Source organism: Miniopterus natalensis, chromosome 11 (assembly GCF_054644295.1).
Source record: "Miniopterus natalensis isolate mMinNat1 chromosome 11, mMinNat1.hap1, whole genome shotgun sequence".
NCBI classification, from domain to species: domain Eukaryota; kingdom Metazoa; phylum Chordata; class Mammalia; order Chiroptera; family Miniopteridae; genus Miniopterus; species Miniopterus natalensis.
In genome coordinates this window covers 66,296,277-66,323,498 of record NC_142091.1, presented here as the reverse complement: position 1 = coordinate 66,323,498, position 27,222 = coordinate 66,296,277, and the positions used below count along the sequence as shown (strand labels likewise).

General features: G+C 49.7%; 1 protein-coding gene across 2 annotated transcripts in view; it reads right to left on the bottom strand.

Annotated features, from left to right (window-relative positions):
- Nucleotides 1-5,429, bottom strand: part of PRDM11 (PR/SET domain 11) — a 75,736-nt gene extending 70,307 nt beyond the window's left edge. Inside the window, exon 1 of one of the 2 annotated variants that reach the window (XM_087821824.1) lies at nt 5,370-5,429. The gene's annotated coding sequence lies outside the window, so the exon portion shown is untranslated. The remainder of the gene's footprint in view (nt 1-5,369) is intronic. The other variant, XM_087821823.1, reaches the window with a different exon arrangement.
- Between the last annotated feature and the right edge of the window lie 21,793 nt (nt 5,430-27,222).

Genomic DNA, 27,222 nt, shown 5'->3' with positions numbered 1-27,222 from the left:
CTCAATTCACTCACTCCACACACATCTGATGCTCTACTATGTGCTAGGCACTGTTCATACAGCAACGAATAAAACTGAAAAAAAAAAACACACCCAGCTCTCTAGGAACTTACATTATAATCAAGGGACGGAGCAAATGACAAAATAAATAAAACATAGGGCATGTTACATATGCTATGTACTAAGGGAAAAAGCAGGGAAGTGGGGCAAGGGGGTATGGGCTGTAATTTTAACAGGAAAGCGCCCACAAGGTGATATTTGCGCAAATCTTATAGAATTGAGGGAGTCTGCCATGGAGATAATGGGTAACCTTATTCTAGGGAGCGGGAACCACCAATGCAAAGGTCCTGAGGCACGGTCAGGACTGGTGTTAGTCGTGTTGTTATCATTACTAGTATCCTTTTCCAGCCCCCACCCCCCGCTTCCTCCGTTACACGCACTCTCCAGACAAATGAACTACAAGAGCCTCTCCAAGCCCTCTACGTGCCACGCCTTTATACAAGCCATGCCCCATGCTGGAACACCTGTCCCCTCATTGCTTTCCAAATCCTACTCATCCTTCAATTGAAAGGCCCCCTCTTCAGGGAAGCACCCCTTGACTTCAAGTCCATGGCCCTTTCCCCTGTATCCTTCTGCTATAACCTGCAACTGCCTGGTTAACTGTCCGCCTCCCACACTGGTCTGAGTTCTGTGAGGAAGGTCTGGGTTCCACACTGCGCCCCAAGCCCAGCACAGTGCCCGACCACACAATATATAAATGAAGGACTGAAGGACGCCCCAGGCCTCCCACTACAGAGCCTTAGCCGAGGGATACCACCACGAGCGTGGCTATACTGGGGAACACAGGCCTTTCCAACAGATACAGATCTGCAATAGGAAATGGGCTTTTTAAAAATAACAGCACATTTTCTTTTCTCTTCATTGTTTTTTTTCTTTCTGTATGGCTTACTTTTCCGGTGCAGCCCCTGGGCCAGCTGCAGGGAAGCCCCTCCAGGGCCCCACTCTGAGAACATGGGCTCTGGGGCCAAGAACACCTGAACCCCAGCAGGGGTGGAGGTACACCAGATGGTTCTAGACCAGCCCTGGCGCCAAGGCCACCAGGCACCTCTGAGTGAGAACCCCCTTACTGAAACCCCAATGTTGGGGGGAGGTTTACCTCCTAGAAACTAGTTCTCCAGTGAGGGCTTTTAACCCAATGTGACATTTCCAAAGGGACTGCTCCTTGGCAGGTCTGCAGTTCTCTGCCCTCACTCTAAGAGAGCGTCCCTAAGGAGTGACATCAGACTGCCAGGGTTCCAATCCTAGCCATACTACTGTGTAACCCTGGATCCTTTACTTCACCTCTTGGGGCCCCATTTTCCCATCTTTGAAATGAAAATGCTAATCCCTACCTTGTGGAGCTGTTCTCTGCACAAAGTATGACATGCTTAGGACGACACCTGACTCACAATCACCCTCCCATAAATAGTAGCTGCCTTCATCGTCATTCTCTTCATCTTTGTTATCCCTGGGTCTCCTCCTGTGTGGTCCTTCACTGAATCACATTCTCTCCAGATAAGCAGAGACCTCGAAGTTCTGTTAAATCTCACACTCTTGCCCTCCTGCAATTTCCTCTCACACATCCCAGAAAAATGGTCCTCCCAGCTGGACCCACCAGCCCATGCCCGGGGAATCAGGGCCCATTAATCCTGTCCTTAACCCCCAGCACAAAGTGAGCCCACAGTCAATGCTCAGGGACTCATCAGAAGGTATTTATCCAGCAGCTCGTGTACAGAAACTGGAAATACAGGCGCACGCACAAGCCAACCAAGGCCCTGCCCTCGCAAACTTTATGATCTGATGAAAGAGTGAGGCTGCAATCAGTAATAGATCAATAAATGTAAAAGTGCTACTAAGATGGCTGCTACAAAGGAGAGGTATATGGGTCCATAAGAGGCTGGCATGGGGATGGGGGGGGTTGACCTAATCAGGGAGGGCTTCCCTGAAGAGGTGAGGAAGTTGAAAGATGAACAAGGAGGAGGCCTAAGCAGCAGAGTGGAATGTGCAGTCAGAACAGAGGACAACATGAGAAAAGCACCATGTTAGGCAGAACAGGACAAACAGAGGGATGCAAGACAGTGTCCCTATAGGGTCTTCAGGCAGCTAAAGGACTTCTGTCTTTCTCCTAACAGTAGAGGGAGTCCCTGAAGGGGTTTCAGGCAGAGGTTGATAGACTCAGATTTGACAAAAGGGTCACCCTGGCTGCGGAGGATGAGCCTTCCCAAGTCTGTGTGTACAGCTGACCCTTGAACAACATGGGTTAAAAAATCCGCATATAAGTGGACCCGTGCAGTTCAAACCCGTGCTGTTCAAAGCCTCTGTTGGGAACATTCCTCTAGTTGCTACGTCAGGCAAGGTTAGGTTAGGGTGAAGTAACCAACAACTCCCAAATCTCAGTGGTTTAAAACAACAAGGTTTAGTTATCACTCATGTTGCATGTCTGTCGTGGGACATCAATGACACTCCACTCCTGTAGTGATGCAGGGAACCAGGCTAGCGGAAGCAGCCACCATCCACCTACTGCCAGTTGCCATGCCACAGGAAAAGAGCACTCTGGAGGGTCCATACCAGCTTTGGTTCAGAAGTGACATGTATCACTATAGTTCACAAGTCACTGGCCAGTCACATGGCCCTACCCAAACACAAGGGGACTTAGATTCAATCCTACCATGTGCCTGGATAAACTGGAAATATTTAAGGGAGAGCTTTAAGGACCACCACTCTCCCACCCCCTTTTGCCCTTTGCCAACCTTAACTCATTCGTAAGATCACAACTGTTTCAATATTCCAGAAGGAGGGACCAGCACACGCAGGGGAGAAAAAGGCTTGGCGTGCAGAGATCCAAGGGAGGGTGGGAGATGAGGCCAAGGAAAGGGCAGGGGCCAGATCACTCAGACGCTTTTAGGTCACCGTAATAACTCTGTTCTTTATCCCAAACACACTGGGAAGACTTTTCAGTATCTTAAGCAGGACATAAAAGGCCTGATGTGATCTTTGGAACAGACACTCTGGCTGTGATGTTGATGCTGAGATTGGCATGGAGGGGAGGGTGCAGGTGGGTAGTTAGGAGGATCTTGCTATTATCCTGAGGAGAGACAGCAGTGGCTTGACTAAGAAGCTGGGGAGGAGGAGATGGAAAGAAGTAAGTGGATTCTACGTACAGGCTAAAGTTCCATAGATCTGGAAATGGAATGGATTAGGGTGAGGGAACAGAGGCATCAAGCTTTCTGCCTTCAGGACTAGTAGGATGGTGGTAGCCTTGGCCAAGATCAGAGCCCTGGAGGAACTTTAGGGAGGAAGATTATGACATAGCCTTGGACCCCATGTGTTGGTCATGACTATGAGATAGCCAAGAGGGCAGGAGGCAGCTGAACAAGCAGCTATGACTCCTGACTCCTAGTCCAGTGTCTTCACGTCCTTCATACTTGCCAATAATCTAGGACCAGGAGGAAAGAGTCAGCTGACAGAGCCTTACTTGACACTGCGGAGAACAAATTTATGGAACACATCTACCCAAGGGGTCTAAAGGACAGAACTTGTAACTCAGGTCAAAATAATATATAAGTGATGGTTGTGATAACTGATCAAGGGCTCCTGGGACAAGTGAGGGGAGCCTCGCAACTTTGAGAATGTCACTAGGGAGGGAAACTAGGTCCTGCCCCAGCTGCTCCTTAGAGGCCCTGTCAGCTTGGGCCTGGACGGACCTGGGTGGGGCCTGGCAGACAATTCTGATAATCCCAGGATAGTGTATTCCTCACTAATTCCAGGGAGCGAGAACACTTCTTAAATCATGTGTCACCTGTGGGCTAGGCATTTGATCTCTGTCATTTCATTTGATTTCATAACTGCCTTGCCAGACAAGTTTTGTTGGCCCCATTTTAGGGATGGAGAAGCAAGGTTCAGAGACGCCAGGTAACAGTACCAACTCCACGGTGACACGATTAGGGGGAGGGAGGATTCCAATGGAGAAGCCCCTTTCCATTAGACTAAAGCAAACTGCAAGGGCTGTATTCCCAGAAGGGAAGGTTTTCAGACATGTGCCCACAGAGCACTCTGCTTGCCCACCTTTCAGAGTTGGTGGGCAGAGAACATGCCCTACTCCCCAGGGAAAGAGACCACAGCCTGTTCATTCTGGCCCATGGACGCCACCATACCTCTCAGTACCTTCCTTCCCCTAGGGGAGTGTGGGCAAAGGCAAGCTTGGGTGCCACAGCAGGATGCTCCATGGAAAAATTCTTTTGCCCCAGCACAGACAAAACCCCAAACGTTTACTGGGTTTCCAGGCATCAAGAGCAATCTCTCATTATTGTCTCCTGTCCCCGCGCACAAAGAACTGGGTGTGTTTCCTTTCAGCCACTCTAAATTATATACCACAGCCTTTCTCCACATGAAGCAAGCGTGTATGAAAGAAGAGGTTTAACACTTTTCTTCCCCAAGTCCCAGCCCATCCGGGGGGTCTAAGCCCCTATAGCCCAACCTGTTTCAAGACACAACTTTTCAACCAGCACAGTCCAGCGCCCACGACATTAGTATTCTCCTTGCAGGGACTTGCCTAGGGCGTGCTGGCCTTGACCGGAGAAAGGTCATTGGCCCCGAAGTTTCCGCAGTTTCTGCATAGGAGAGTACCTTGTGGATTGCGACTGGGGGAGATGGAGGTTACACTCCAGAGAGATTGCCCAAAGAGTCTACCCCACAACTAAGATTTAAAATATACTAAAGAAACGGCCTCCGACTCGGCCACGATTAGCGGGAAATCGTGGGCCGCGTTGGAAGAAGCCCCACTGCATCCCGAAAGACCGGAGCCCGGCACCTCTGCTCCAGGCGCCCAGCCGAAAGTGCCCCCTAGAAGTAGGCCAGCGGCCGCTGCAAGCCCTCCAGCCTCCGGCGCCCCGCCCCGCGCGAGTCGCCGCGTTCTCATTCCGAACGCTGGGCCCGGGCCGCCGCTCCCATTGGTTGGCGGCCACGTCCGTCAGCGGGAGGAACGTCCGCGCAGAGAAAAGGCTACATTGTAACAAGGCGAGCGAACGAGGAGCTAGCGGGGAGGAAGGAGGCGGAGGGGCGGCCCCCGAATCCCGCAGCGGCGGCGGCAGCGGCGGTAGCAACTACCTGCCGAGGGTTAACTCACCTCAGGGCCGGGGCGAGCCGCCCCCCCACCGGGCCCGCACCCGCGCCGCCCGGGCCCCTGCTTTGCCCGCGTCCGCCCCGGCCGCCCGCACCCCCCGCAGCCGCTCGCAGCCCCTGCACCGGCGGCCCCCGCGCTCGCTGGCAAACTGCCGAGCGCTTTCCGAAGCCATTTTCAATGGCCACATTGGCTACCGGGGCTGACTCACCTTCCCGGGAATGCTGCGGCAACCGCGGGGCCCGCGCGTAGCGGGCGGCCCGGCGGGCGGCTCGGCGGAGGCGGCGCGGCCCCGGCTGGCGGCCCCCGCGGCGGGAGCGGCCGCGCTGCGGGCGCGCTGGTCCCCGGCGAGGCAAAGTTTCAGCGCCAGCCTCGGCGCGGCGGCGGCGACTCGCTGCTGCTCTCCTCCCCTGCTTTGACCACCATCTTATTAGTACAGGAAATGACATGGAAAACGGAAGAAAGCGGCGTTTGGGGCAGACGCGGACCCCCCAATTCAGGGGCCGGAGCCGGGACTCACCAGCCGCGTCCCAGCCCGGCCCTGGAGAAAACTCCCGGAGCCCCCGCGGCCCCCGCCCGGCGCGCGGCCCCGAGGGGGGAACCCAGCTCCTCGAACCCAAAACGAGAGGGCGAATTTTATAATCCAGCCTGCGGAGAAATCGAGAAAAAAATAAATGAAAAAAGAAAAGGTTAAAAGAACTTTCGAACTGGGACGCTTTTTTGTTTTTTGGTCGGAATTAAAAGTTCTAGAATTTAAAAAAGTCATTCCGTAGGGGGGCTCCTAGGCACTCCGGGTCCCGTCGCTCCCCATTTTGAACCAAATGGAATAAATGCGTTTATATTTTTAACCCTTTCGAAGCTCCGCTGCCCACCGCAGGCCCCCTCCCGGTCCCGTTTAACCCTTTGAATGCCCAGCAGTTTGGAGACACAAACTAAAGTAGTAAAACATAGGCGTCTCGCTGAAAGCTAAGGGTAAGGGGCTTGGGGGTACGTTTAAAATGTTAACTACGTGGCGCTGCGGGTTTTCGAGTCGCGAACTGCACATGTTCTTCAAATGGAAATTTGTTACCGGGATTGAGATTCTGAGAACCCCACGGGCAGATCCCTGGCTGGCCAGGAAAAGATGTTTAAGCTGTGCTCGCTTGCTCGGTTCCTCGGTTTCTCCTTCTGTGAAATGGGATTCAACATCACAGAGAGACTTAAGATAGAGAGGAAAACACGGGGGATTTTCATAAAGACAAAGTGCTTAAAAGTCTGAAAGGCTTCCTTTGGCGACTGGAAAGGCTGCGAGGGGGCGGAGGACACCGCGGGATGGCGTAACTCGGACAACCATTCCCGAAATAATCCCTTTCCCTTGGCGTCGTATGCAAGGCGCGTGGTCGAACTGTCAGTCGTCGCCTGCCAGGGAAGGATGTGCTGTGCTGGCTCTAAAACGGGGGCCATACCCCCAAGTCAGAGGTTAATGGGAAGGATTTGATCCCAGAAAGGAGCCTGGGCGGGGCTGCCCAGTGAGGAGCGGCAGCCCCACGCAAAGGTCAGTGGAAGCCCTGTAAGAGCTGGCACAGGTGGCTTCAGGGTACCACCCTAGCGAGGCCTCCTCCCAAGAAGAAGGAGTTCCATGTAAACATCTGTGCAAGCTGGGAGCCCCCAGATGGACGTCCATGGTCAGGCCCAGGACATATTCTTGGCTCTTGCACTCTGATGGGGACTGGGGGGAGGGGTGAGAAGCACTCCATGCACCGCATCGTCTGTTTCCCTTGACTTGGGCATCACAAACGCAGCTTTTTGTAATCCCATGCCTGTTACTTGCTGTGTGACATTAAGTGATTTACCTGCTATGAGCCTCAGTTTTCTTACCGGTAAAGTGGGGCACGCTAATAACCCACATTGCTGGCTCTGTGTGAGGAGCCATGAGAGTGTATTTAAAGGACCTAGTACTGAGCTGCTCACAGTAGATGCTCAAGTAACAGTAATTGATGCCATAATTATATGACATTCAATACAACTTTACATTGTCCCAAGCATCTGTCTGCTCCATGCTAGGCAGAGTATTGGGTACTGGGGAGTACCCTGGGGAGTACCAAGCTTAGTTAGACAAGGTCCTTTAAGGAGGACTCAGTCTGGCCAGGAGATGGAATCACAGCTAATTCGAATTCACTCAGTAATTAACATACACCCAGCTTTTCTCAAGGTTACATGGAGGCCAAGGGCTTGGGCAGGGGGAAGGACACGAAGGAGCCATTTGTTCCTTTTGAAGAGGAGGGTTCACCAAGAAAATATCAGAGGTTGGCCTTGAGAGGGGTTTGGAATTTCCACCAGTGGTAGGATGGCATTCCAGCACCGTGAACAGCACGAGCAAAGACCTGGAGGAGAGGAGTCAAAGTGCCCAGGTGTTTGCCAGGTGGTCAGCTGTGGCTGGAATAGAGAGTGGGTATGACTAGAAAGCCCAGTAGATAGTGTGGTCACGTCCTCCAAAAAGCAAAAAGGTTTTTAAGAGAATTAGAAGGTAAGTGAGCGAGGCCAGGAGGGGATTTCTGTAGAGCTGCTTTTATATTTTGGGCTGGAGCTGAGGAGTGGGGCTGGGCCCTTGGGCATCACAGACTGGAGTGTTGGCTCTTCAGGCATCACACTTGGGTAGCACAGGGACACTGCCTGGCTCAAGGACCCAGGTCTGAGGGGCCTGCCACTCCACACTGTAAATCATGGCACATGACTCCAGCTGGGGCTCCAGTTTCCTCCAGTATGACACAAGGAGTTTGGACCAGTGGTCCTACGTTCTGCCCTTAAAAAGCTGCCCTATAGGCAGGTAATCAAGACCAAGGCAGCTGACTACCAGGAAGGATCTGGAATGAGGCTGGGAGAGTTGCTGGAACCATCTCAGAGGGGAAACCCAAGGCAGCTCAAGGGTTGGTACAGGTGCTCTGGTCAATGTGGGCAGAAAGTGTGCCCAGGCCTGAATGTAATCACCACACACAAGTGGTCTGGACCAGGCAAGTCTTGTAAGGCTGTGCCTCAGCTTCCCCCAGTGGACTGAGTTTTGCCTGAAACATGGAAGTAGGATTCGGTGGGAGCTCCTCTCAAATTCCCTGAGAACTAGTGGGGGAGGGTTAGAAGAAGGGAACTGAATAAATAGAGCACATGGCACACACTTTCGGGAACATTACCTTTTGACTCTCAATAATCCAAGGCAGCTTTCACTATCACTGTTTTTACAGATGGGGAAACCATGCTCAGAGAGGTTAAGACAGTTGCCCGAGGCCACACGGCCAGAGGTAGGATAAGACTCAAACCCAGGCTTGCCTGACCCCATTGCTCAATGTCGTCTACTCTTGAACATTTCTGGTTCTTTATTGTTTTCCATATGTAGCCTTCAGCCTAATGGTTGATAAAATATTTCCCTAACTTTGTTTTGTGAGGTCAGGTACTTCATGACCTCCCTCTGCAAAAGCAGTCACCCCTAACAATCCAGTCACCTCCAAGTCCCTGTGGGGGCATTGAGATTCTTCACTCCCTGTGGGAGTGAAGCTTAGCTCTTTGGAAGGAAAAGCCAACGTCGTCTTTCTCATCTAATAATAATGATACTTAAGCAGAACATATACACATCCAGTGAGCTGCAAGTTAAATGGTCTCACCACTGGAGATTCACTTCCCCATTTGCTGTGAAACAAGGATGGTGTTTATTACATCATGACCACTCCTAAAGCTTCATGGGAGAAATTTCATTCAGGATTTAGTGCATGGAAAAAACATACTGAAAAACAACTGCGTTTCTCTCGAGGAACTGGCAAGCATCTCCCTCACTAATAAGAAGAGCTCCATAACTGATCAGGTTTTCCTTTTTGCACAGGCTGCCAGGAAGCTCAGGGCCAAATTCCACCCCCATTCCCAACAACTTTGGCAGTTGCTTCCTCATAATTCCTGCCTTTCCACTTCTAATCCCACTGACTCAGCCTTGTTTACGCTGCCTTTTATTAAAGACGTCCCCCTTTTTTAATTGCAAGAAATAAACGTTTACAATAAATTCACATTTGGAAGAGTTGTTGAAGGGATGGGGATTCCATGGACCTTGTGTTGAGCCAGGCACAGTTATCTTCTGGTCTGGTCTTGTCCACTTGCTCAGCAGCTGAGGGATCCCTCTCTTGGAAGGAAGGAGAGGCTGGCTTAAGACCAAGGGATTCCTCACCAGCTGCCGATGACAGCTAGGATCAAATGCCCTGGGTCAGATCATCATTGCTATTTTTTGCTCAACTGACAAGCAGCCTGCCTCTCTCCTGCTTGTTCCCCAGGAAGCACAAACCACTATCCCCTACCTATCCCCCAACAGTATCCCCCATTAGTTCCTCCTGTTGAGGCAGGGCAGGGAATGGACCCCTCTTTCTACATAAGCTACCACCACTTACAGACTGCTTACCATGTGCCCAGCAAGGGGTAGAGATAGGGGATAGCAGGGTTGGGGTGGAAGAGCAATGTCCAATCATGAGGACAAAAAGGCCTCTCTGAGGACGTGGCATTTCAGTGGGAGTCCTGATACATTTAAAGGACCAGCCCCACCAAGAGTTGAGTGGAAGAGTTTCTTGGCAGGCGACACGGCCGAGCAAAGGCCCTGAAGCGGGACCTCTCTGGGCTCATTGTGTAAGGTGGCAGAAGGCCAGTATGCCCAGAGTATAGTGCAGAAGGGGATACAGGGGAGGGGCTGAGGGGGAAGTGGATGGTGGAGGAGCCGTGCTTTTCCATGCTTTGGAATTATTTGAAGTGCAATGGAAGCCACTGGCATCTTCCCAGCTGGGGAGACGAGCAGCACTGATTTGTTTTCACACAAGCACCAGGGCTGCCACGTGGCTTCTGACACTTATTGAGGGCCAGGTGAGTAGGCATGTTCAGTAGGCATGTTCGGTGGGCATGTTTGGAAACCATCTTATTTAGTTAGATATGGACATGCCTCTTCTTTCTGGCTGCCTGTGTCTGTCTGATGTCATCCCTTCCAGGGTAGAGGAACTTCTCACCTCTGAGCCTTGGGGAGGAGCAGGGTGTGGCCTCCCTTATGCCCACTAGAGAAGCTGATAACACTAGTAACTCCCTTTCCTAGTGCTGTAGACTGAAGGTTTGTGCTCCCCACTCAAATTCATTTGTAGAAATCTAACCCTCAATGTGATGGTATTAGGAGGTGGGGTTTTGGGGAGGTGATTAGGAGAGACCAGTGGGGGCCTCTTGAACGGGATCAGTCCCTTTATTAGAGACCTGGGAGAGCTCCCTGGCCCCTTCTCTACCATATAAGGACACAGAAGACAGCAGGCTGTGAACCAGAAAGTGGGTCCTCACCAGAGACACTGAATCTGCCGGTACCCTGATCTCAGACTTCCAGCCCCCAGAACTGTGAGAAATAATTTTCTTGTTTTAAGCAGCCTGCACAGACTAAGACAGCCAGCCTCCCTGAAGGTAAGGTACGGGTATGTGACAGTGGCTCAGCCAATTGGACACATTGTCCCAACTTTGAATTGGGAGCTGGTGACACACAGAGGCATGGACCATGTACACTCCTTTCTGCTGAGAGCAGGGGTGGATGCAGCAGTCAGTCCTCAGGGCAGGGGTGCCAGTGGCTGGATGCAGCAGAACCAGAGGGATGGGTGGTGCCAGCTACAGCGCCTGACAGTCAGTGCTGGGCAGCAAGCATCCTCACTGCACTGTCTCTGCGGCAGGATCTTGGTTGTGGCTTTGGCTCTGTGCACCCACACCTGGTTCTCCAGCCTTTCAGAGGGTCATGAGCTGCGTGAAATCCTTTCACTACGTTCCTTGTCTGCCTAAATTAATGTACTAATTACCTGTTGCTGCAAAACAAATGAGTGCCCAACTTAGCAGCTGAAGATAATAAACATCTATTATCTCACAGTTTCGGAGAGTCAGGAATTCTGGGAGCACCTTAGCTGGATGTTTCTGGCTCAGAATCTCTCATGAGCTTTGTCAAGCTGTCAGCGGGGTGCAGTCATCTGAAGGCTTGCCTGGGGCTGGGGAATCTACTCCCAAATTCCACCAAATGTAGGGTAACCAACTATCCAAGCTGGCCCAGGGGTGCGGGTGTTCCCAGGACACGGGACTTTCAGCTTTAAAACCAGGTTGGTTCCAGGCAAACCGGGTCAGTTCGTTGCCTATTCATGTGCCTGTTGGCAAGAGGCCTCAGATCCTTGCAGGCATAGCAGTAGGGCTGCTCATGACACGGCAGCTGATCTCCCCGAAAGTGAATGGGGAGAAAGAACATGAAGCGAGCTGCAGTCTTTTATAACCTCATCTCAAAGTGGCCACCCCTTCTGCCATATGCTACTGGTCACACAGACCAGCCCTGGTACTACTGTGTGTGGGGGACTGCAGGGGATATTAGGGAATATTAGGAGGCTGGTGACTGAAATCAGCCATAGTGATTTCTCTTGCTTGCAGCATTAGGACCTAAGAAATTATGTAACTTGTAGAAGATTGCACAGCTATTCTCCAGAATTGCTAACAGTGGACATAACCAGGAGTGTAGGCAAAAGAAACCCCTGACTCTCAAGTGAGCACCAGCTGTGGAGCTGGCCTTGTAGACGGTCCTCGGTCACAGGCAGAGAAGCTGGACGTGTTGATCTGAGCACTGCTTCCAGACCCGAGTCTGGGTGTCTCCCTCCATTTCAGGGGACCTCAGTTGTGGAGGGTTGGAACCAGTGGCATCTACCACTCTCTGTTTCTCAGTCTCCTTATTTGGAAATTAGGTTGGGAGTGTGGGATTCAATCACCATTCAAAAGCTGGAATGTGTTTCTAGTGTTGTTCTCTTCTTGTCCATTAGAGCTAAGAGAGGAGGGAGAGCTGGAGATTGAGGCAATAGAGAGGCTGTTTTCTAGTCCAGGAAACTCGAGGATAAGACTCCTGAATGCCACACGTTCCTAAACCTGCAGGACCCCATGCGAATGAGGGAGAAGATTCAGGAATGCTGGGTGGGACCACAGTGAAACAGACTTCAGCTCCAGGAAAAAAAGAACTGCCTAAGAAACAGAGCCCTTTCTCCCACCCCCATCCCCCACCCCCCACCCTGCCTCTCAACAAAAGGGGCTGCCAATGGTGAGCTTCCTGTTGCTGGAGGTATGTTAGCCAGGGCAGGGTGTGTGTGTGTCCTCTGGAGATAATTTATGCTCAGGTTGGATATGAGGCTTGATGAGCTCCAAAGTCCCCACCATAGGTGAATATTCTTGATCCTGGGAATAGCCCAGCCATGTGGCAAGGTCGCGGGCACCGTGGTGGAGACAGCTGGGGGCCAGGAGTCAGGAGATGTGGGTCCTGGTCCTCTCCCTGCCATTTGGCTGCTGGGGAACTATAGTCAGGTCCCACCCACATTGCTCGGAGCCTCAGTCTTGCAATCTGTAAAAGGGGCCCATTTCCACACGCCAAGCCATGGAGCCGCCCTGCTGGAGAGCTTTTCCCTGCTCCTCGAGAAGGGGAGAACCATGAACTGGTGGCAGTGGCACATGTAAAAGATGGAGGTAGTCTTGTGGGGGTTTTCCCCAGTGATTTGACTTGGCAAAATAAAAGCTTGACAGATGTAGTTTTCCTCAATTACTTTAGAATGTACATGAAATTAAGGAATATGAGACTGACTCAGTGATTCCAAATAACCTCCAACAGTGTTCTCCCTCTTTCCCTCTCTTCTTTCATCAACTCTCCCATCCATCCATCCCTCCATCCCTAAAACATTTACAGGAGACCACACGCCAGATACTGGAGCCCCTCCCCACGTGGAGCTTGCGGGTCCCAGGGAAGGCCAACATGAAGACACGCGAACAAGTGGGTATTTGGGTCACTTGGTATACTTCTGTCATCAAATGCTGACGTAGACGCCCTCAGAGGTATATTTCGTGTGCTTCTCTCATTACTCCCTTGGAACAAGTTCTAGAAGCAGGGCTTCAGGGTCACAGCGTATGCCCAGCTTCACACCCTGAAACATTGGGCCCACTCGCCCTCCAAAAAGGCTGTACCAGTGTCACTTCTCATTGGCTCTGTAGGAGCAGGACTTTCTCTATGCCCGTGTGCCAAGTGTCACCCATTTGCATGTTCTTCAGTAATTTGAAGTACAAGTGATATATCTCATTGTTATTTTAAATTACGTGATATTGTTAGCGAGATGTGCATGTTTTCATATGTTTATTAATCTTTTGTGCTTCTGCGAATCACTTGATTATACCCTTTGTCCATTTTAAATTGGGACCCTTTATTGATTTATAAATACTGTTTACATATTAAGGGTAACAAAAGCCTCTGTTTGATATATATAATGCAATTTATTTTCTCAATTCAGACATTTTCTGTAAATTTATTTATGTATTTTGCTATATGGAAACTTAAGTATTTTGTTTTTCCTTTTTGTGAGCATAGTTAGAAAGACCTTCTCCTTCAGAAAATTATTTTAAAGATTCTCCTAGACATTTTTCTAATTTAGTTTTGTTTAAATTTTTGATCCACTGGAATTTACTTTGGTGCAGAGTATAAAGTAAGGATCTAACTTTATTGTTTTCTTTCATGGGTAGCTAGTTGTCCCAGCACCAATTGTAGGGTAATCCATCCATTTCTCATTATTTGGCGGTGCCGTCTGTACCCTGGGCTAACTTTCCATATCATCTTGACTATTTCTTGTCTCTCTCTAATGTATCATTGATCGTAGCCTATTTGTACAGTGCCAACCTATTTAAATTCCTGTAACTTTATAGTACATCTTAATATTAGAAAGGACATGGCCCCCACTTTTTCTTACCCTTTTATTTTAATCAACTTAGTCTACTTCCTAAAGGCAGCAATTTTAGCTCTTAGCTGGTATCACGTCCATGTTCCTAAATTTGATGCTTCTATTGCTAGCTTTTGATTAATCCATTCTAGCATTATCTATTGACTGCCTGATGTGGTAGATGAGAGCCCTTAATTCATTTACACTCCATTTTTCCTAATGCTCCCCGTCTCCCCACCTACCGCCACCACAGGCCCAGATCTCTAGGTTGGCTTGTGTCCCTACTCTGTGTTTCTATTGTAATGACCACGTGCATATTGGGACTTGCCGAGCCAAAGACACACTAATTAAATTTCCTTTGTATTACAGCTTTTTGTTTTTCCTAGAATTCATAATAGACTCAACTTTTTTCATTTGCTTAGCTTTTCTTTAATAGCTAAGGTTTTACACACCCTCCGACACTGCAGAACGCCGTTCACTACAATTTTCAACATCCTCAGGCCTGTTGGATGTTACACCAGAACCTTCTGTTTTTTCCTAGAGACTTTTTCTCCTGTGGCAGGAACCAGCAAACTTCCTGAAAAGAATCAAATACTAAATGCTACAGGCTTTATGGGCTACCTGTGGGCTCTGTCTCATGTTTCTGTGGGGCTTGCTTTGTTTCATGTTGGATTTTTTCTTTTTTAGGGAGGAGAGGAGATGGAGACCCCTTTGCTTCACCTTAATTTGGCAGGAAAATCTTAAAAGGAAAGTTTTATCCTGTTATCATTCAGTTATTAGTCCAGGGAAAACTTAGAATAAAGTCAAAAGTTTCCTCTTCTTTCCATCAACCCACCTCAAAAATATTCCATTGGGATTTTTAAAGTAGATTTTACTTTTTTTAAAAATCCTCACAAAAGGAGTGAGGATATTTTTTTCCCATTGATTTTTAGAGAGTGGTAGGGAGAGGGAAGGGGGGGCAGGGGGGAAAGAGAGAGAAGGGGGGAGGGGGAGAGAGAGGGAGAAAGAGAGAAACATCATCGATTAGTTGCCTCCCGCACATGCCCTGACCTGGGGTGGGGATTGAACCTGCAACCCAAGTCGGTGCCCTTCCCTGGCAATGGAACCACGACCCTCTGGTGCACAGGCCAGCGCTCTAACCACTGAGCAACACGGTTTTAGATTTATAGAAAAATTGCAAAGCTATCACAGAGTTCCTATATACTCCTCACCCAGTTCCCCTATTTCTAACCTTACATTATTGGTACATTGGCTACAATGAAGGAACCAATATTGATACATTATTATTTACTAAAGTCCCTAGTTTATTCAGATTTCCTTAGTTTATACCTAAAATCTTCTCTGTTAGGATTGCGCCCAGCACCCTGTATCACATTTAGTCAGCATGTTTCCTTGGGATCTTGGCCACGGCCGTTTCTCAGACTTTCCTTCTTTTTGGTGACCTCAGTTTTGAGGAGCACTACTCAGGCGTTTTCTAGAATGCTCCCCTATTGTAGTTCATCTGATGTTTTTGTCTGGTTAGGCCACGGTTGTGGATTTGGGGAAGGAGGCTGTTGGCGTTTTGATGGAATGCCATTAAATTTACAGGATATTTTGAGTGGCACAGTATCGAGTCTCCTCAATCTGTGGTGCATTTCTGTGTACATTTCTGCGTTGTAGTCAAGTCTTCGTTTACCATCTTCAATGAAGTTTTATAGTTTCCTTCTTACAGACCTTACATATTTGTTGTTAGGTTTCTTTCAAGGGATTTAATAGCTTTTGCTGCTATTGTGAGTAGGATCTTTTTCAATTACATTCATTTTCTAAATTGTCCTTGCTGTTATATTGGAGAGCTATTGATTTTTATGAAGCTATATTCTGACCAGCTACCTTACTAAATTCACACACTGTTTGTAATAGTTCGGAGTTGATTCTTTTGGATTTTGATAGACAAGGGTAGCTCATGCAAATAATTTTGCTTCTTCCATTTAAATATTTATGAATCTTTGCTAATTTTTCTCTATTATTGCATTAGTTAGAAGTTAAAAAATATTGGCGATTCGGAGTAGAGGTGACAGCAAGCATTTTGTTGTTGTTAGTGATGCCAGCTTTTCGCAGGTGTTTATGATATCTGCTGTAGGTTTCTAATCACCTCTTATATGTTTGGAAATGTCCTCCTATTTCTATTTCAGTGGGAGTTTATATTAGGAATAAAAATTGAATTTCGTCAATGCCTTTTTTGCAATCTTTCAGAATCAGCACCTATTTTTTCGCATTAACTTCTTAATGCAATAATTATCGCTCGGTTTTGTTTCCCTGCAGGGTGCCCACCTGCTTCCTGACCCATATGGATGGTGCTAGCACCCTGAACGGATGCAATGAGGCTGGTTCTGGGACTACTGAAGGAAGCTGGAAATAGGAGCCGATGTCCACTGGAACCAGCTGCCACTGCCAAGGTCAAGAGCCATTGCTGGGGCTACACTGACAGGAATGGGTACAAGCAAGTAGGACCAAGTCCCTTCTCCCCTTCTCTTGCCTTACGCTCTCCTTCTAGTCACCCTCAAATGGCAGAGAGCCATCCGGCAAGGGAGAAATGAAAATTTTAGGTTGAGCCCAGTGTCAGAGCAGAACACAGAAGAGGGGGCGTGGAAATGTCTCAAAAGGGGAGATACACGGTCCTAGCATTCATTGTTTCCAGCTCTGGGGTAAAGTCACAGCGTTCACTGTGAGTGATGATATTAATTACTCCTCAAGTTGAATCAGTTTCACCTGACTACTCTGGAACCTGAAGACTAAATTGTAAAAATTAACCATCAACAATCCTTCAATAAAGTCATCAGGGGAAAGGAGGAGATAGTGCCCCCAAATTAGTAGCATATACAAATATGAAATACTACACACACAGTAAGCAAGAAGAAAATACACATTTTTGCAACACTCCTCGCTTCCCTCCTGGTCCCCAGGCCATAGCTGAGTTTGACAATTTCTTTCTACTGTTCATGCTGAGTTCCATTTTCTTTCAACCAAAACCTCGCTTGGTTGGGGTGACCCAAATCTTCATTCCCCAGGAGTCTGTTTTTTCAGTGGTCCAGCCTTTTTTTATTGCTGTAGCTTCACATTAACTTTTCCTATTGAACATGGAAAAATGAAGAGGTGCCCCCAGAAGGTCCTCTGGGTTTTAGACAGTCCATCCATCGTAGAGTAGCAGCCGCATTTGATAACCAGGCTCAATCACCCCAGACAGAAGACCCTCCTCTTGTGACTGTTGGTTTGTCGCAGGAGAAGCCGGAGTCCCCAGTCTCATCAGCTAAGCTGAGTGGGCCCATCACTGTGTTCCACGGTGGAAGCATTTCTCCCTTGGGAACAAAGGTTTCCAAATTAACAGAGTTCAAAGTTGTGGGGACAAGATGCAAAAATTCTGTAAGTGGTTATTAGCTAATAGCGAGAGAAGACATGTCCACGCCATGATTCCTGGCCCTGTTGTTGTGGGTGTGAGAGGAATAATGCCTTGTATCGTTGCTGAGTGAAAGCATATTCTACACCCTGTAAGACGGAATTTCAATGTCAGGATGTTGTCTCTTACGGAGCATTTAACTGCGTCTTCCAAAGGCCATTCCACTTTCCAGTTAAGCCACCTGCTTCCGGCTGATGGAGTACTCGGCAAGACTGGTGATTTCCATGGGCCCAAGTCCATTGTCGCTCTTTCACTATGAAATTAGTATCTTGGTCAGAAGCAATGTTGGGTGGAAAGTCATGATGACAAGGTTGCATCAGTTCAGAGATGGCAAAAACATTGTAGAGAATAATTTAACTAAAAACATTAAGAGATGGGAGAGAAAGTGTGTGTGTGCGTGTGTGCATATTTGGGGGAGGGGGAGTTTGGGGTTCATAGTAAGTCAAAGATGATGAATAAAATGAAATCAAGAACTAGTACTACATTCAGGTTATTTGCAAATATGGAAATGAAACAGCAGAAGTTATGTAAATAGGAAAAAGAATCTTATTCTTAGAGTCTGGAGAGCTGATCTTCATTTCCAAGATTCCTGCTGCCAAAGGAGCATAATGGTTTCTGGAGGAATCAGAAAAAGGAGCCTCTTCCTTGCAGGACTTTACTGGCCTCTGCTGGAGAACGGAAATAATACCAGTACGAACATGGAATGGCTGCGGTGAAGGTGTCTGGGTTATGCAGTGCCCTTGGTTATGAAGCCACCGCCCAGCTGTCAGGCAGGCACCAGTCTGGGCACTCTGATGGGACCCTTTGTCTTTGAGCTGTTTGGTGAGGTCGTTGTGTCAGGGTGGCCAGAGCAGTGTGGCCTGTCCTGGGTGCTGTCACCACAGGTCAGTGAAGAGCCCCTTGGCTGTACCTGCTCGCCAAGATGCTTGGGGTCAGGCTGCATGTGGCTTTCAGGGGCTCCATCTATGACACGTGTAGAAGACATTAATGGAAATCTATGGTGTGCACTTGACACTTTCCCTTATTCTAATGCTCCTGCAATCCTCATTTCTGGTCCCCACACCCAACCGTACATTTTCTTACTGAATTTGGGCAGGATTGGGGGTGAGATGTGGGGAAGTCAGATCTCCATGAGTACATTTTACTTGGGCCTGAACTTTTCCATGCCAACCCTTGGCCTCCACTTCTTGGTTCTGGTTTTGGAAGTACTCACCTTCCTGGGCAAGAAGCTGGCCCACTAGAAAGGGGGTGGGAAATTCTTTGTGCTAAACTCAGCATTGCCAAGGTTTTATGTACTGCCTCTCCAGGGGTGTTTGCAAGCAAAGAACACAAACCACAGCAGTAATGGAGAGATAGAGACAAAGGTTACTTTGGGTGATTGAGTTTTCGTGATTGAGTTTTCCTATTCATTAGATTCCTGACACGTGGATGGCCAATTAGCACACCGCTGCCGAGAACAGGTCTCACGAGGCCCAGGCACCCACCTGCTGCTCCCACAATCCCTCCAGCTGAGAGGAGTGGTGACGTTAGGCAGGTGTGGTCACTGGAGCAGGGAAGTGACATCCCTGGACAGTACTTAGTATTGTGGAATCAGAATCTCAGAAAGGGCAGCAATTTTATGAGCTAAATAGTCCACCCCTCCCCATATGGTGCCTTAATCCCTCTACCTTTTTCCTACCAGGAGGTGACCAGCTTACACTTACATGCCCCCAAGGACATGGAGCTCACTCTCTGATAAAGCAGACCCTGCTGTCTCTGGAAGGATCTGACTCAGTATATATACTTCCGTCTCCTACCCTCCTCCTGCCTCATTCCATCTCCTACAGCCCAGTCTTGGTTCTGGCCTACAGCACCCTCCTCCCCATGATGGCCTCCAGGTATTTGCAGGTTCCTCCAAGTGTTTTCTCTGGGAAGGTTGATTAATTAGGACTCTTTCAGCTGCAAATGACCTCAGCTCTTACTAGCTTAGGCAAAATGAGGGGAATTTGTGAGCACCCTGCGATAGCCAGGGTTCTGCTGGGTTCAGGCCATCAGGATAGTGCTCTGTCTCTGGGCGGCCTTTGTCCCTGGCTGGGCGGCTTTCCCTCCCAGGCAGGTGAATGATGGTCCCTGGTACTGCCACGCCTCCGTCCTACCTGCACAGAATCCGTCTATCCTGGTGGCCCCAGGCACAGGCCAGGATTAACTACAGTTCAGGGGGACCAAAATCGGATGTAGCTCAAGGAGGGTGCCTGTGCACGGGTCAGAGGTGAAAGGTCAGGGATCTAGTCTACCCAAAGGGCAGGGGCCTACATTTTTCAGATTTCCAGCTGGAGTGCTCAGAGGCCCATGGCACTGAGCTGGGGTGTCTGCAAAGCTGCAGGATGAGCCAGTTATCTTCCTGGAGAGTCATTTTCTTCAGTGGAAGTAATTTAAAGCACTAATTTTAGATTTAAACAAAAACAGAAACTTCGTGGAGCAGAATGCAGAATCTGTATGTAATTTTGAGACAAAACCCAAGACTTCAAAGAAATTTCACACTTGTGTCAACTGCTTTGGGCCGGTTGCCTGGCCTGCTGGGTAAACGTGTTCATTCTCGCATTAGCAGGCATTTTGGGGGGGCGGGGGGATGAGAAAGTGCTGGAGAGAGGTCCTGGGCCCCATAGTTGAGGGGCACCAGGCCCAAGTCGCCACATAGCTGCAGGGGAGGCCTGGGAGGAGATGGGCCCAAGGATGTCAAACACAGCTGCCCCCAATGTTTACTTTTTATTGAACTGGAACTTAGGTAAAGTGCACAAGCGTTACGTGTACAGCTCAGGGTTTTACAACCGTCTAACTGCCGCAGTGTTACAGATCATTTCCAGAGCCCTTCAATCACAGCTCACCAAAGGTAACACTCTACGGGTGGGGCTATTTATACCCAGTACAGATGAGTAAACTGAGGCTCAGGGAGGGCAGTGCAGAGCTGCTAAGGGGTAGGAGCAGGAGACCTACTTTGGTGGGGTCTCTTACCAAAGTGCATGGTGATTCACACAGGCTGTGAAACGGCAACTTCTTTCCTTTCTCCATGCACCTCTCTCTTCCCTCCTGGGCCACTCTGCACCCCAGCCTCTTGGGGGCAACCTGTTGCTATTTTGTAGATTTACCACCAGATGGAGCCAAAGGACCTGGGATCTAAGGAGCTGGAGTTGTTGGGCCTGGCCTGTGGTCAGCGTTTCTGGGCTTTACTGGGTCGGCAGGGGAAAGTCGCTGGTGTTCATCCTGCGCCCTGCCCAGTTGTCATGGCAGAGGTGGCTCCATCCCAGGCCCTAGTCCATTGACACCCAGACAGACAAGAGGAAAGCAATGCAGGTTGGGCCTTAGACTGAGATAAACCCTGATCTAGGAGCAAAGAAACCTGGGTTGTAGTGTTGCCCATCACACACTTTCTGGGCCGCCCACCTGCCCAACCTCAGTGGGTGGTCTTCCCCACCTACAAGGTAAACTTAGTCTCGCCTCGGTCCCCATGCATTTGTTATTCTCTTCACCTGGCACGCTCTCCCCTCCACAGTCTGCCCGTGCAGTCAGCCAACATAAGAAGCCCAGCTCAACTGCCACCACCTCCAGGAAGGTTTCCCTGACTGTGTAGGCACTGAATTGATTATCTTGGCTGTCTGATGCTTCAGTGAGAGAGAGACTCTCGCCCATCCTCTGATGGAGCAGAGACTCCCGGGACTCCTCTCAGCCAGCAGGTAAGCGTGGGGCTACAGGAAAAGGGGCCTGGAGAAGCTGCCTTCCCAGATGAAGTCCTGTGGGACCCCCACCCCAAGCCCTAACAAAGTGTACCTTTATTTAATAGAGTATCCTTTCATGTAAGTTGCATTGATTCTTTTGAAATCTACCATATGATGCCACTTTATCGTGCTTTTTAAAAAAAAATTTGGTCCAACGTCAGCCTCATTTCTCACAGCTATCAGGTTATCTGCCTCTGAACAGTCCTCCCATCCTGTAAAACCTTCTACTTCTAATCTCCTGGGGATTTGGGAATTAGCCAACTCTGTCAGAATTGTGTGTACAGTAAGAGTAACTGGGTCCTGAGCAAGAGGGGTTTGTAAGTCAAGCGCGTGAGCTTTAAAGTAGGCGGGCTATGGCTGCTTTCTCGCTACTGGCCTTGCTACGAACCCAGGAGATGGGCGGCCAGAGACCGTGGTCTAACCCAAGGTCACGCCTTCCTCAGAGCTCTTGTGGTCATACCCTCCTCTCCATTGCTTCACCCTAGACTCCCCTTACCCTAGCTCACCTGGCATTCTGCAGCAGCCCGCTGGCTAGACACCCACCTGCCGATGGTCACGTCTAGCCCATCCCCAAGGCGCTGTCAACCATTTTCCAAAAGAAATCTGTTTATCTTCCTTCAGTGCTTGAAACCTTCCGTTGTCTCTGCAATGCTTCAGAATAAAGCCCAAAGTGCCTAGCTTAGTACAGCACTTCCCAAGGTCCCATCCTTGGGGACCCTTCTAGCCTCCCCTTCCACCACCACCCTGCCCCCCTCACCCTTTGCTGTAGCCACAAGGAGCCAATATGGGATGCTACATTTATCTGGCTTCACACAAGTTATTCTCTCTGCCCTGTCCCCACTTCCTCACCTGGGGGAATTCATCCCAGGTGTCACTTCCTCCAGGAATTCTCCATCACCCTCTTCTAGGCTGACCCAAGGGCTTCCCCCTCCACTACCTCATAGTCTGCGGCAGGATTCTGGAGCCTGACCTCCTGGGTGCAAATCTCAGCCTTGCTTCTGCATCCCCAAGTGACCTTGGGCAAGTCACCTGACCTGGTTTCCCCACCTGTAAAATGGGACTGAACACAGTATTCAGCCCATGACCATCATCCAGATGAGAAAACCGTGTCAAGCTCCTAGTGCCATTCCTGGAATGTTGTAAGTACCCAGTTAGTGCAAGCTATTTTGCTTATATGACTGGTTTCCAGTCTCCCCCACTAGTCCTGAGCTTTCCAAGGGCTGGCCTGGTCATCAACCATCTGTATTCTTCCTCCTTGGTGTCTGGTGCAGAACCAGGCACGCAGCAGCTGCTCCATGACAACCAAATGTGTGAATGGAAGTCAAGTCCAACATTGGCTGGAAGGGTCCTTCTGCAGCATGAATGAACACCTGGCACTGTGTGTGTTTTCCTTGCATGTCAGTCTTCTCCCTGAACCAGATGGTAAGTCCCCAGGGATGCGGGGAGCAAGGCTGTTCTTTCGTCGGCCGTGGTGCCAGGCACTGGGCCTGGTACACTGAGGCCTGGGTAGGAGGGAACCTGGAAGGTGAATCTGGGGTGCTGTCTGGTGCTGTCCGTGGTGCTGAAGAGAACTGAGAAGTGACTAATTCCCCTGCCTGAGATGGATGTTGGGAAGTGGAGGGATTTGCTTCAGGGCAGCCAGGAATGGATTTTTCATTTCCAGATAGCAGCCAGCACATTTTGTTCTGACATTTCCCTGGCACCTTTGTCAGTGACGTGATGTCGCCTTCACAGCTCTTTCTCCGGCCTCCCAAATTTCTTGGAGAACTGTCATATGCCCCACTATCCTCTCCCACCACTGCAGGCACCTCCAGACTTGGATGCATCACCTGGAGATCTGGATTAGAGACTGGAGCACGGCTGTCCCTTCATAAAGAAGCCTCAGAATTTCAGAACTGGAAGAGGCCCTTGTCTAACCCCTTCAATCTACATACAGGGAAACTGAGGCTCAAGCAGGTGAAGGGATTTATTTAAAGTCACATGGCCAGGAAGGGAGAAGACTCTGGATAAAGGGGGCTCTTCATGAACTATTGCTATGTTATCACACCAGGACTCTGTAGTCAGAGCTATGAGGTCACCCCCAGGATGGAAGTCAAGGTATTTTCTATTTAACTATAGGAAACGTCCTTGATTTAAACCTTAAAACCAAATCCCCTTGCCCCACCTTTATCCCATTTACCTCTCAGCCATCCTGCAAGGTTGGTATTGGCACGCCCATTTTCCAGATGAGAAAACTGAAGCTCAGAGGGGCGAGGAGACCAGCGCAAGGCTACACAGCTGCCTCCCTGCCAGGGCTGGCCTGAGGATCGCGTGAGGGGAGCAGCAGGAGTTCCTCAAGCGAGTCTGGCAGAAAATGTACTTGGGGATGACAGCATCCCCTTTTCCTCCTGAAACAAACAGCCCTCACATTTCAAAGTGGAAAGAAGCGTATCTGTTCACGCCTCCCGGTGCCTCTGTGATTCCGGGGCCTCTGAGCACAGCCTCTCAGAAGATAAGGGGAAGGCAGCCGAGGAAGATCAAAGCCAGTGAGGAGGCTGCCTGCGAGGTGAGGGGGAGTTTGCTTGGCAAGGGGGGGTAGAGGGGGCACGAACAGGAGGATTTGGGACATCTGAGGGTGACTGCACGTGTGTGGCCAGGCCTGGCCAGAATAATGAAAACCCACGGGACTTGACCCAGGGCACCTGGTGGAAAGCCCAGCCCCACTGCTTACAGCTCTGGGATCTGAGATCGAGTCACCTATGATCTTGGAACCTCAGTTTCCAGATTTGAAAAATGGGAATAACAACTCCTACCTGAGAGTGTTAGGAAGAGTGAGTGAAATGATTCTTATCACGCTTCGGGCACAGTGCCTGGCACGTAGTGGGAGCTCAATAAATGTCAATTCCCTTGTCAATTCCTGTCCTCCTATCCTCACTTATATTTACTCAGCAAGCATTTGCTCAGCACTTACTATGTACCAGCTGCTATCCCAAGTCCTGGTGACCAGGCAGTTAACATGGTAGGTGGCTGCTCTCAGGAAGCTTATTTACATTTTACTGGAGAAGTTAAAAAAAAAGAAACCAAAAGTAACAAAATGTTAGCTATCAGTAAGTGCTTCTATAGAGAACATTCAACTTTATTGTAACAGGGGGTAGAAGGTGGCAACGTCAGGAAAGTCGAGTGGGTCTTTCTGAGGAGATGACAATGAGCAGAGGCCTGGATAAAGGTCTGGAGGGAAGAGTGTTCTCGGCAGAGGGAACAGCAGGTGCAAGTGTCCTGAGGTGGGCACAAGCTTGGTACCCTGGAAAGGAAGCCAGTGTGGCTGGAGTATAGGCAATAAGAGAAGGGGTTACAGAAGAGGAGGTTGGGGGGCCAGGGCCTCAATCAGGTAGGGCCTTTTGGGCCTGTTGAGACTCTTATTTATATTAGCCTCTCTCAGTCTTGATGGACCCTCAGCTCCTGGTAACTTTTCTATTTTTCAGAGTCTCTTGTTAGGCTGTAAAGTCAGTTCACTAGGCAGGGCTTTTAACCTCAGCAATGAACACCTGCCCTGGGTTCTGTCCTTAAAATGTCAGAACAGGAGGGTCCTTGGAGATGCTCTACAAGTCCAAAACTCTCATTTTGTTCAAATGGATCAACTGAGGCCCAAAGGCAGAAAATAACTTGGCCAAGGTCATACCATAAGTTAGATATCTACCAATTAGGATTATATATCTCTGCAAGTGACAGAACACCCCCACATCAGTGGCTTAAACAAGTTTTTCTCCAGTAAATAGAGAGGAGAGCATCTCGGGCTGGTAAGGCTGCCCCATGTGGAATCATCAACAATCCTGGTTGCTCCTAACTTGCTCTGCCATCCTCAAACTGTGACTTCCACCTCCTAACCCAAGCTGGCTGCCCTAGCTGCAGCCATCAGGTCTGCATTCCAAGGCAGAAAAGTAAAAGGGGAGAAAAAGAACATGCCCTTCCCAAAAAGGGCCATGGCCAGGGTGTTGCAGTTATATTGCATTGGCCAGAGCTTAATCACATGGCCACACCTACCTGCAAAGGAGGCTGGGAAATGTGGTCTTTACTAAAGACAGATACATGCCTAGCCCAAATTTAGGGGTGCCATTCATCAGGGAGAGGGGAGATAATGAAGGACAGCTGGCCGTCTTTGCCACAATGACAAAGTTGAGGCTGAAAGCCATAGGCCCTGACTCCTTAGTGCTCTCTGCCCTGCCCCTTCCCCCAGCCCGTCTCCCACCGTGATGAACACATAGCAGCCAAATGTAGGGGACAGTGGCCTCGAGGGTGCAGAAAGAGGAAGGGGTGCACCAAAAAGGTGGGCCCTCTCACCAGCTGCTGAGCCCTCCCCCATTGCTTTTATTGAGCTGGCAATTGGCCCTGAGGCCCAAGACAGGGAGACATTGCTGTCACCTCCTTTTGGAGAGGCAGCTGGTGACACAGCTCCCTACAGCTCCCCATTGTTCCCAGTGGACAGAGTGGCAGGTTGGTGGGATCCCACAGTGGCAGTAAGTGGAGGGAGGAAGGAGAAGGGAGGTTGTTAAGCATCTGGTGAGGCCAGCCTGCCCGGCACCCCTTCCCCATGCCCATGTTGGTGGCTGGACAGAGCATGGGCAGGGCTGGCCTGTGGTCCTTGCTGGGGACTCTCTCCTCTAGTCTGACAGGAACACCAAGTGCCTCCTGCTCAGCATCCTCCCTCCCTCCTTCCCGCTCCTGCTCCCTCTCCCTCCCTCCAGCTCTCCCCCCTCCTCCCCCTCCCCCCCCTCTTCCTTTACCCCTTTCCCAGCGTCTTGCTTTTCTCTTCTCTCCTCCCCCTTCCTATTCATTCCTCTTTCGCTTTCCTCTTCCCATATTTTCTTTCTTCCTGTCTTTTCTCTCTTTCCCTTCAGGAGACCTCCCCGCTCCTGCCCTCTCGGCCTCCCTACCCCTTCACTGCCCATGCCCCACTCTTGGGGGCTCTCCTTGCAGCTGGGGGCAGGGCTGGTCAGAGGACCTTCAGGAGAAGCCTGAGTGGGAGGTCGCATAGGCTCCAGGCCTTCCCAGAAGCCTCCTGCTCCCTGCCCAGCATCAGGGGTCAGGCGATGGCTTAGCTACCTGCCAACCTGTGGCTCCAGCCCTTCCCCAGATGGGGACAAGGGACTCATGCTCTCTGAGCTCCAATTACTTGCAAGCTACTAGGATGTCACTTAAATTGAATTAATCCTCACCACAGCCCATTGAGGCTGGTTATGATTATTCCCATTTTATATAAAAGAAAACTGAGGCTCACAGAGGCAGAGTGTAGTTTGAAGTCACACAGTAAACTGCTGGGAGCCAGAATAAGGTGGACCAGAGCCTCATCGTCCAGCCACTGCCAGTCCCAGCCCTGGTCTGACTTTCAGACCCCATGCTTATTGGGCAGCCCAGCTCCCAGCCTTCCAGAGGTTGAAGGATGAGGGGAGGGCCAGGGTAGGGGGACCCAGATGTTTGCAGCCAACTTCCTGGTTCCTCAGGGCTGCTCAGCCTCAAACTTTAAATAGCCTGTCTTCACCCACTCCCGCACCAGCCACCTGTCATACACACAGGCACACCCCCACTCAAGAAACATCCAGAACATATGTGACCTCCCACTCAGGCTGTCTGTGTAGGTAGGAGAAGGTACATGTAAAGACAGTGATGGTGGTGGCGATGGTGGTAGAAATGATAGTGATTATGGCCGTTGTTCTTATGGTGATGATAATGGTGGTGACGGTGATGATGGTGGTGATATGGTGATGATAGTGGGGGTGATGATGGTGATGGTAGTGATAGTGATGGTGATAATTATGGTGATAATGGTGGTGGTGGTAGTGGTCATGGTGATGGTGATGATGGTGGTGATTATGGCCACTGTTCTCGTGGTGATGATGAGGGTGGTGGTGATAAACAACATATTGTTGAGTCACACATAAATATATAATATACATATTATTCATGCATATTATAAAGAAAAGCAAGGATTGATTAACACTGAGTAATGAGATTCTGTTGCTGACAACACTTTCAAAAACCACAAACTGCTCAGAATAAGACGTAGACCAGGCCAGTCTGCACCCCAACAGATGACATGGCTCCCTTCTCTGTCCTGCCTTCTGAGTGAGCACATCTCTCCTGCACAACAGCTGCAGCCCTGCCTGC